Below are 9,947 nucleotides of genomic sequence, written 5' to 3'. Positions count from 1 at the left end.
AAACCCTACTTCATTGTCTTAATAGATTTTTTATAGAGAAAAATAAGATAAGCTAGAAGAAGTTTAAACAGTCTGAAGTCTTAAGTTAAATAATTTGTTTGAAAAGTGTATTATTTTGTTAGTTTAAGCTGAGGCTAAGTTTTATAAATTTAAAGATTAAAATAAATAATAAACGTAACACATTTTATTAAATTCAGCTCTCAGTATACACATTTAAAATGGATCCTTTCTTTGTTGCTAGATTAACAGCTAACTGGATTAGCTGTGCCAGATATTTCGAGGACAAGGTCCATCCCTTGCTAGTCTCAACTTTTCCTGGCCTCCGAATCGACTTTGATCGCGGCGGCCACAGCGCCAATATTTACTTCGGTCGCAGCAAGATCCACGAAGGAACCAACTACGACGGAGTGTCCGTCTGCGTTCCGCCGGATCGCCATGGAAACCGTTCTGAGGATCATGATGGGTCTATGTTGTTCACCCCGACCTGCTTTGAGGGGGATTTGATGATGGAGGGCAAAATTCTGCACGATGGACTTCGCAGCATTGATTGGCATTCTATGGAAGAAATGATTAGTGCGGTGAAGAACTTGTATGGTGATTAGCTTTTGTTGAGATAGAAACTTTTGTTGTATAAGACAGATATTTTCTTTTTTATGTTGTATGCATGATTGTGAATTTTAGTTAATTATAATGAACACTCATGTTACAGTTATAGATGTTTTCTGTTTATCTAAGCCAGCGATTCTTGATCTAGGGTTAGTTTACCCCTGGTGGTAAAGTCTCTTATTTTAGGGGGTACATTTTCTTATAACAAGTTTAAACCAATGTTTATTAATAGTCTTACTGATTTATAATTTAGTGTTTAACTTATAAAGTTAAGTCAACTCTTTGAACTATACGCTTTTTTATATTAAATAATTTAAAAAAATTTCCTCAAAATAAAACCTGATTTTGTATATTTAGAAAAGTTTGGTTTTAACCTTTCAAAGGGTAAGCATTATAAAAAAGTTTAGAACCGCTGATCTATGCTAACACTGGTAACATATTATGTAAAATTTAAGTTCTCTTAGAGTTATAAAATAAATCGTGGCTATAACAATTTTTTATTGTTGAACTTAAGATAATTTTCTCCTGTATGACCTAAAACCAATTTTAATATTCTGCTGTATCTGATACAGAGAATACCATAGCAGACTTTTTCCCTATTAAAACTAATGAAAATTGTCCAATACCATTCTTGATAAAACACTTATTTACTAACCACACTTGTATTTGAATAAACTTATGAGCTTTAAATTACTAAACGAATATAAAAAAAATGAAAATCTAAACTTTGTTACATACAATGTGGAATAGAATAAATTTATCATAGTTTTTTATTAAAAACATCTTTGTTTAAACTTATTTGATTTAATTTTTCACCTACATGCGTTTGACGTTAAAATTAAAGTCTTACAAAAGTTTAGTAGCAAGTATTGTTTACTTAATTTTATATTTTAAAGTATTTATATTAAGTTAAGTGAAAACTTACAGAATTTTTATTATTTTCTTTGTTTATTAAAATTTATTTACTAACATAAACATTATAAGATTTTGTTTTACAATTAATCATTTAATTGTTTTCATTATCTCGGAAAATATATTCAAAAGTAAGGCGTTGTTAAACTGTGATTAAATTATCAAACAAAACTGCGTAAAATGCAATACGAAATAAAACTCACGATATAAGTTTTAATTTTTATACTTTAGACAAATTGTTTTTATTAATTAATGCTCGTTCTTAGCCTTTAGTTGAAAGCTATTGTTTAACATTAAAAGAAAATTTGAAAAAAATCTAAATGATAAATTGATATTTAAACTTCTTATATTTTTATTTATTGCTTGAAAACTAAGTATAAAATATTATATAACTATTTGCAGCTTGTGTATATGCTTGATACGATTTTAACTTTTAATTTAAAGCTGAAAAATTTAATACAAAAAAAGTTTAGATGTTATTTGTTTTTAGTTTACAACTCTTAGCTTTTCAAGCTTGTAATTATCTAAATGAGTTTTGAAACATTTTTTGTTTTAGTTATTACTACTATAAAGGTAAAAATTGATTTTTAAATTTTTAATCAATTATGTACTGAAAGTTTTAAATATTGTACATATCTATATAAAAACAATTTTTATCTTATAGCTTTTAAGTTATAAAAAATTAAGTTATTTTTATGTATGGAACTAAGTTTTAAAAAGTTATTACTACACTTTATAGTTTAGACCAGTGATCTTCAAGCTAATCAAGTCTGTGCACCCTAGAATGCAAAATTAAAACTCTGTGTACCCCAATGTTCGAATATCTAGTATAAGTTTTAAATGTCCCGTAGTATCTAGTCAGGGTTTCCCAAACTATTTTTCACTCTCCAACATTCTCAATAAAACTGTCAAAGACTTTTTTTTTCTCTTCATTATAAACTTCATAATATCTAGTGTAAGTTTCAATTTATGGCCTTGTGGCTCCTCCGTTACGGCTTGTCACCCCCTAAATTTCTTTTTTTTTCTATAATATCTAGTTTAAGTTTTAAATCTACCATTAAAAACACCTAAGACCTTTTTTTGCTCTTCATTATCGACTCCATAAAATCTAGTGTAAGTTTGAATTTTATGACCTTATGCCCCCCCCCCCCCCCTTTACTGCTCATTGCCCTTTAAATTTCTATAATGATTCCCAAGGAGCTACTTGGCCCAGTTTGGTAAACCCTGATCTATTGTAACTTTAACAAATTTATCTTATTACCTAGTGTAAATTTTAACATAAGCTTTAAACACACCTGAAAACAATTATTTTTTTGCTCTTCATCGCAAACTCTAGATATCTATTAAAAGTTTCAAAATTTATGATAGTTTTTCAAGTTACGATTTATGGACCCCAAAAAGTTTCATGCACCCAAAATTAAATTTTGTGTACATTAAAGTGCACTGGTGGATACTTTGAAGACCACTGGTTTAGACTATACTGATTCAAAAAAAATATATATTTAAAGGAGAAAAACTTATAACCTTTCTTTGAAATACTTCATGGAAAATAATCAGAACATACTTAAATAAGTATTTTTAAAGTCTGATGACTTAAATCAAATACAGTAGTTTTCTTCCTAAGTAAGTATTTTGAACACAGCCCAAAAATACGTATTCCAGAAATCCTGGTTTAAAGCTTATCGCAAAAAAGATAATTTTATTGTGTCAAAGTCACTAATGTTATGAAGTGATCCGAAATCCCATAAAACAAAAACTTCATTATACATAAATTTAAATCAAGCTATTCTAACCTTTTGGACTATCGAAAGTGTTCATAAATGTATAAACAGTCTTGTTGAATGATTTTATCTTCCAAAATTAGTTTTAGTAAATGGTTGTTTAAATAACTAAAAACGAGTTTCCAAACATTAGTATTGTTAAAAATCTTTAGAATTTTTTTTTTAGTTTTTAGAGCAAGAAAAAACAATTTAATTTTAAGATTAAACTAGTTTTTTAAGTTTTTTCAAACATGCATAGGACTAATATTTTAACTCCTCAAAGTTTTGTTTTAAAATTTGTTTTTACTTTGGTAATAAGATTGTTATACTTTTAAGAATTAACTGCTTATTTATTTTCATTTACGTTAATTTTAAAAATTTCATTATAAATAGGAAAACGTGGATCGTTTTTTATGGTTCCTACTAACATAGTTTTTAAAAAGAATTTTTCTCAGCTATACTTTTATACAGTTATCAAACTCCGGTTTTTAGCAAGACCAGGAGCGGGCCACGTACGGCTCAACTGGCGGGTGACTTACTTCTTAACATGAAAAAAAAATGTACCAGTCAAATAAAACTAAGCTTTTTAATAACTCACACATGCGCTCATACGAGTTTTAGTACTCAATAGATTCTGTTGTAGTAGTTGTATCAACTTGATAATTGTTGACTAATTAGTTGCGTTCTTTTTGAGTCTAAATTCTTATGATGTTAATGAAGTTGTAAAATTTTTCCGTATGGAGTTTTTCATCAACACCGGTGCACACTTTCGCTTGCGCACCGAATCAGTATGTTGGGTAATTTCAAATTCACTAACTTGTCACTAATTGGTATTTAAAATTTCGTTTAACTTTTCGAATACTAGATAAACATAGTTGAAAAAAGGCAAATTAAGCAGAAAAAATAAACAATAAACGATAAAGATATTACATTCTATTTTTTACTTATTTTCTTTTTTGGGTGGCACGCATGCGCCAGTGTCCCTCCCCACGCTACGCCTCTGGTATCAATAGATTATTTTGTTTTATTTTTATTTTCATTGTACAAAACTTTTTTAAGTAACGCGGTCCGATAAGACTTTAATTTAAAAGTTAAAGAAAAAAAAATCAGGTTAATCTGGGCCGCTACATCGGAAAGTTTACCACCCCTTTACTTCTTCAATTATGAGTTAGGAACTTTTGTGTTCAAATTAGTAAATAGTTTTTTAACAGTAAATTTTGAGTATTATTTTAAAAATATAACTAAACTACATAGCCATTCAACAAGGTTCTCAAAAACAAATTTTTTCTTACCAAGATTTAAAAACATAAATGGTAATAAATTATAAGCTTGTCAAGGTAGTAAGCTTTGGACAGACCTACCTATCAATTTAAAAGACCAAAGACACCTAGGAAGGTTCCAGGTTGAACTAAATAATAATTTATTTAATGATCAACTATTTAAATAGAGTTTTCATAAGATTAACAGAAACTTTTATTTATTTATTTATAAACAGAAGATTAGTATTTATTTTCATCTGAGTAGGTATTTATATTTTTGAGTACATTAATTGAGTTTAAATAGCATTGGTCCAGTCTTGGTGTATAAAAAGCTTTTAATATATTTCTTTTTTTTTCTGTTTATAGTTTGTTAGTGTATAAGTAAACAATTTCATTTAGTAGTTTACATTTTATATGTGTAAATAAAATTTTATTTTCTATATATACTTTTGCCAGAATGAAAAAAAGTTGAATATTTAAATCATAAGCTTAAATTACTGATAAAATTTGAAACTAGTAATAAGTTGACTTATTTTATGATTGTTATTGTTTTTTATTTTATCTATTTATTTTTACTTTTTGAAAAAAAGACTTGTTTACTATTTTAAGTGCTTTTTTTGTTATTGTTTACATTATTATTTTGGTTTAGTTAAACTCTTATATTTAGATATTTATTCAAACTTGTAAAAACTGATAGTTTTAGTTAAAAGGATACATTTATTTTATACTTTTTATTTAGTTTTTAAAAAAAGTTCTTTTGTTTTTATTGGATACATCTTTGTTTTGCTTTTTTGTTTAATATTGTAGCTTTATTCAGTTTATTTTTTTTTAGTGTTATAGCTTTATTTTATTGATACTTATATTTTGTTAAGTTAAAATAAGTTGATACTAGAATCCAAATTCTTAAACTTACTTTTTAAAACTTCAAATTTTTTTTTTTTTTTTTTTAAGTCATACAAAAGCTTAAACTTTTTGCTAAAATTACTGATAAACTTTAAATTAAAAAAAATTAAGATTAAAATTTTACCTTTTAACGTAGAGTTCAATATATGTTTTATGTGTGTATAATATTATATACTTTTACATAGAAATTATTTTTAAATTTTTGTATATTTTTGTTTAGAAAAATACTTAATGTTGAAAAGTTAAATAGTATTTTTTTTTTCATAGATTTTTCGATTTAGAGTTTAAATTTTTACTGTAAATTTTTTTTTTCAATTTTTTGCTCGTTAGAGTTTTGATTAAAGTTGGGTATGCGACTCGATGACCGAGAGATCTTTTTGTGTATCCGGGTCCGAGAACCAAAAAACTTATGAGCAACTTTTCGTTTTTGTTCAATAGACCTCTCTCTATACTACATAATTTAAACTCAGCCATAAGTTAGTTTTTATATTTTTTAAAACTTCCATGAATAACTTCTTACTAAATGTTTAATTTCAAATCTATTAAAAAAAATTTGTTTTTTTTTCAAAAAGTTATTTTCGTAAATAATAAGTTTGATGTGTTTGTTGTTAGATGTTTCAAACTGATGCACGTTGTGTCTTTAGTGAACTTCACGCTGTCAACATTTTTATTTTTTATTTTTAAGCAATAAATTAACTCAAAGCAGGTGTTAACTTTAAAAATAGCTAATTAGTAAAAATTGTTTGTAGTATGTTTAGTTTAAAAGGTTTACCTTTAAAATTTGTGATTCCGAAAACTTTTTTTTATATTTTTATAGCATTTTTTTTCCAACGACTAAACTAAAAAGGTGTTTGGAGACTTTTTTATTCGAAGAGTTTTATAACTAGCTCTTTTCAGTAAAAAAAACAATTTTATAGCGAAGTATGATTCATTCCAAGCTTGAAAAGTGTAGTAGAAGCCAAACTTATTTCTAATTTGAATTTGATAAACTCTATTTTCATAAAAACGTTGCTAAAACTGCAAGAAATTGATAATTAAAGAAAAGTTGTATGTAACTTTTATAAGATTTGTTAAGGTTTTAAGGTATTTCAGAATTCAATATGACTTTTTTAAAACCAAGATGATAAAACAAACAGATAATAAAAAACAAATCTCAGATAACTTTGTAAAATAAACATATAAATGAACAATAAATGATTTTTAACATCAGCTTACCTTTGACTAAATAACGTTTTTTTTGTTTTTTATAAAAATAAATTATTTAAAGTTCAGTTTTTAGTGTTATCAGTGTTATCACTGAAAAATATATTCCACTAAGTTAAAAACTGTGTCTTTAAATATTAAGCCTTTTAGTTTATTAGGTATTTAAAGAGTCTTAACTATATTTCAGAAATTTTATTAATTAGTTCAAGTGGTTTTATTACATTAAAACTACAATAAACGTAGTATGGAAGGCTAAAGATAACGCTTAAATTGTTTGAAGTTGTTTTTATATATAATATCGGAGTCATTTAGATAAATTATATCTTTTGAGTTTTAGAAGCATTATTAAATTAAACTTTTAAATAAATCAAAAACAAGTCACACGAAAAAGTTAAAATAACTTTTGTAAAATAATGAGTCATGATTAAGTATATCTTAAAAATAATTATTGAAATTAAAACCAGTATCTTTTTTTATAAAAAAAATTGAAGTTTAGTTTATTAAAACTGAAAAAAAGCTTCAAAGTCTTCTTACGATTTAATACTTTTATTAAACCTAAGCTCGCTTTGTTATTTTGATTATAAATTTAATTACAAGGGAATTACTAGGAAACTGTAATCAAACTGAAAACAAAAACAAGTAATTTTTGTACTCTTTCACATTATTTTGTACAGGTAATTAATCAAGTTTAAGTTGTAGACATTTTTATTAGACACATTACTAGTATTTATATTTGAAGTGTAAACACTTTAGTTTCTAATTAAGAAACCACGCACTTTTAGGGTATCATTCAAAAGAGTAGCACAATAACCATTAAACGATACAAACTTAGTCTGAACTACAGCATCTATTTACGTTTGGCATTGGGCTCAAAAATTTTTGGTTTCAAGTCGGAATGTAATTGTGTTTTTTCTTATAAGAATTTATACTGTATTTATTTGTAAACTACTGCTGAAATTACTTTTAACAACTATATATTTTAATTCAATAGATAAAACGGTATTATTTATTGTGAAATAAATGACTAAATAACAAAAATTTAAAACTAAGTAATTGTGTATGTCTGAGGTTTTTTCTTATAAGTAGGTTGACAAACCTAATATCATTAGACTTATAACTTTGTTTATATGTTTTATTTTTCCCGAGTATATTGACTTGTTTTTATTACTACTGTCATTGTAATGTTTAATCTATTCATTCTGAAACGTTTAAAAAATTATAGAGTAGGGGTTGGCAATCTTTTATAAGTAACATGTCAATTTTCCTTTAAAAAATTGTTCATGAGCCTTCTCTGATAAATAAAAAAGCCTTCTGAGGATCGCGGTTGTTTGAAATAATTTTAGAAATTGTTACCAAAATATTAATTAAAATATGCAATAATATTGCAGTATTAAATACATTAAAAACGTGTTACATTAAGTACCTAGTTGAAAGTTTTACTATAAAAAACTTTTTCAAACGTTTTGAAAATGTAAGTTTTTAGCTAAAAAGTACATCGCGGGCCGTAGATTTCAGCTTTGTAGGCCGTACTTTGCCGACAACTAGCTTGGAAAGTTTAAGTTTTTGAATTTTTCAAAACTAAATTAATTCTGATTAAAACCATCTAACATTATAAATAAAATTGTAGTTTTAGTTAACTAATTTATTGATCAACTTGTTAGGTAATTATAGTAATTATAACTCCTGTATCATTATTATAAAGCAGTCTTGAGAACTTTAGTTTTAAAATTTTGCTTTTAAATAAAACAAATAATTACTGTTTTTATATATCACAAAAGTTATTTTTTATTTAATTAAAATGCCAATCGGAGAGTATTCTAGAATAAATATAAAACTTTTGCGTGAAATAAGTTTTATTGTATGTAATTAAAGTTAAACTGATAGTAACGAGTTCTATAGAATCTATGTGCAAAAGCTCGTAATTTGTACATTTACTTTCAAATTCTGAGTTTAGAGTTTTTGTCGGCACTAGTTTTTTACAAAGTTTTTATTTCTAATAGTTATATTATAGTTTTAATTTGGTATTTTAGCTTTATTTTATTTTACGTTTATTTTACGTTTTAACATCTAATTGTTTTATAATTGTATTTAAGATAATTTACTGATGAAAAATTAAGTAAATAAAACATAAGAAAGTTAAATTGAATTATACTTTTTATTTGTTATATATATATACTGACAACTAGTTTATATCTAAGAATAGACCTTGCTGAATATGTCGATAAAGTTCTAATTATTTTGGTTTAGTTTGTATTGTAAAAATTACTATAGTACTCTTACTTTATTTCAGAATATTAATAAAAAAGTTATTTAACAGTTAAGATTTCTTTAATGTAGGTTTATTCATTAGTTCCTTAAAATAGTTGTTTTCAGAAAATTTAACAGGTAATCTACAAACTAAAACTACTGTTATAATAAAAAGTTGACAGTATTCTAGAACGATAGTTGTATTAATTTTCTTCTTTTACAGTAAATTGTATGCTATACATTTAAAGTTTTTTTTTTGGTTGTTTTATGTTTGTGTCTGTTTATCTGGTTTTCATGTTGTAGTTGAATTTATAGGTAAACTTATATATTTAAAATTGTAAAAATTAAGCTAAAATAAACAAATAATCTAATTTTCGTCGTTATTTCTATTTTCAAAAGTTTGTAACGAGTTAAAACGCTTGATTTTATTATTTTAAGCAAAACATTATTTATTTATTTATTTTATTAACCTAAAATATATTTTTTTAATGCCTAGTTATATTGGTTTAAATATTTTTTTTTGGAACAAAGAATTATTAAGTACAACTTTTTTTTTGACCATTTTTTTAAAAGTTTTAACCATTCATAAGTTGTACGCATAATTTAATAGCTAGAAATCAATGTTGTAGTTTTGTAAACGACATATCATGTACAGTAAATACTGGTAAAATTAAATTGAAACTTTAACTATGCAATGAAATAATTTAAGTGCACATTTTTAGAAAGATTAGCATAGAAATTGATTTTAAAATATATTTTCTTGGTTTATTTTATAAAAAATTCACTTGAAGAATTTTCAAAACTTTTTATTATTTTAAATAATTTATATAGTGATTTTAAATTAACGTACTATAGTTTCGTAGTGGTGATACTACCAGTTCTTTTCAGTTACTTAAAATCACTGAATAATTTATCTGAAGCCCTTTGAACTTTTTTGAATTTATAAAAGTTATATTAGCTCTTTTTTAAGTTGTTTTAAATATATAACTTTGTATAAAAATTTAATCTTTACGAAATTGTTTACAAAATCAAACATTTTAGAAGTGATATTAGAATT

The sequence above is a fragment of the Thalia democratica genome, chromosome 7 (assembly GCF_965202585.1).
Source record: "Thalia democratica chromosome 7, ktThaDemo2.hap1.1, whole genome shotgun sequence".
NCBI classification, from domain to species: Eukaryota; Metazoa; Chordata; class Thaliacea; order Salpida; family Salpidae; genus Thalia; species Thalia democratica.
Note: the sequence above shows the minus strand (reverse complement) of the source record.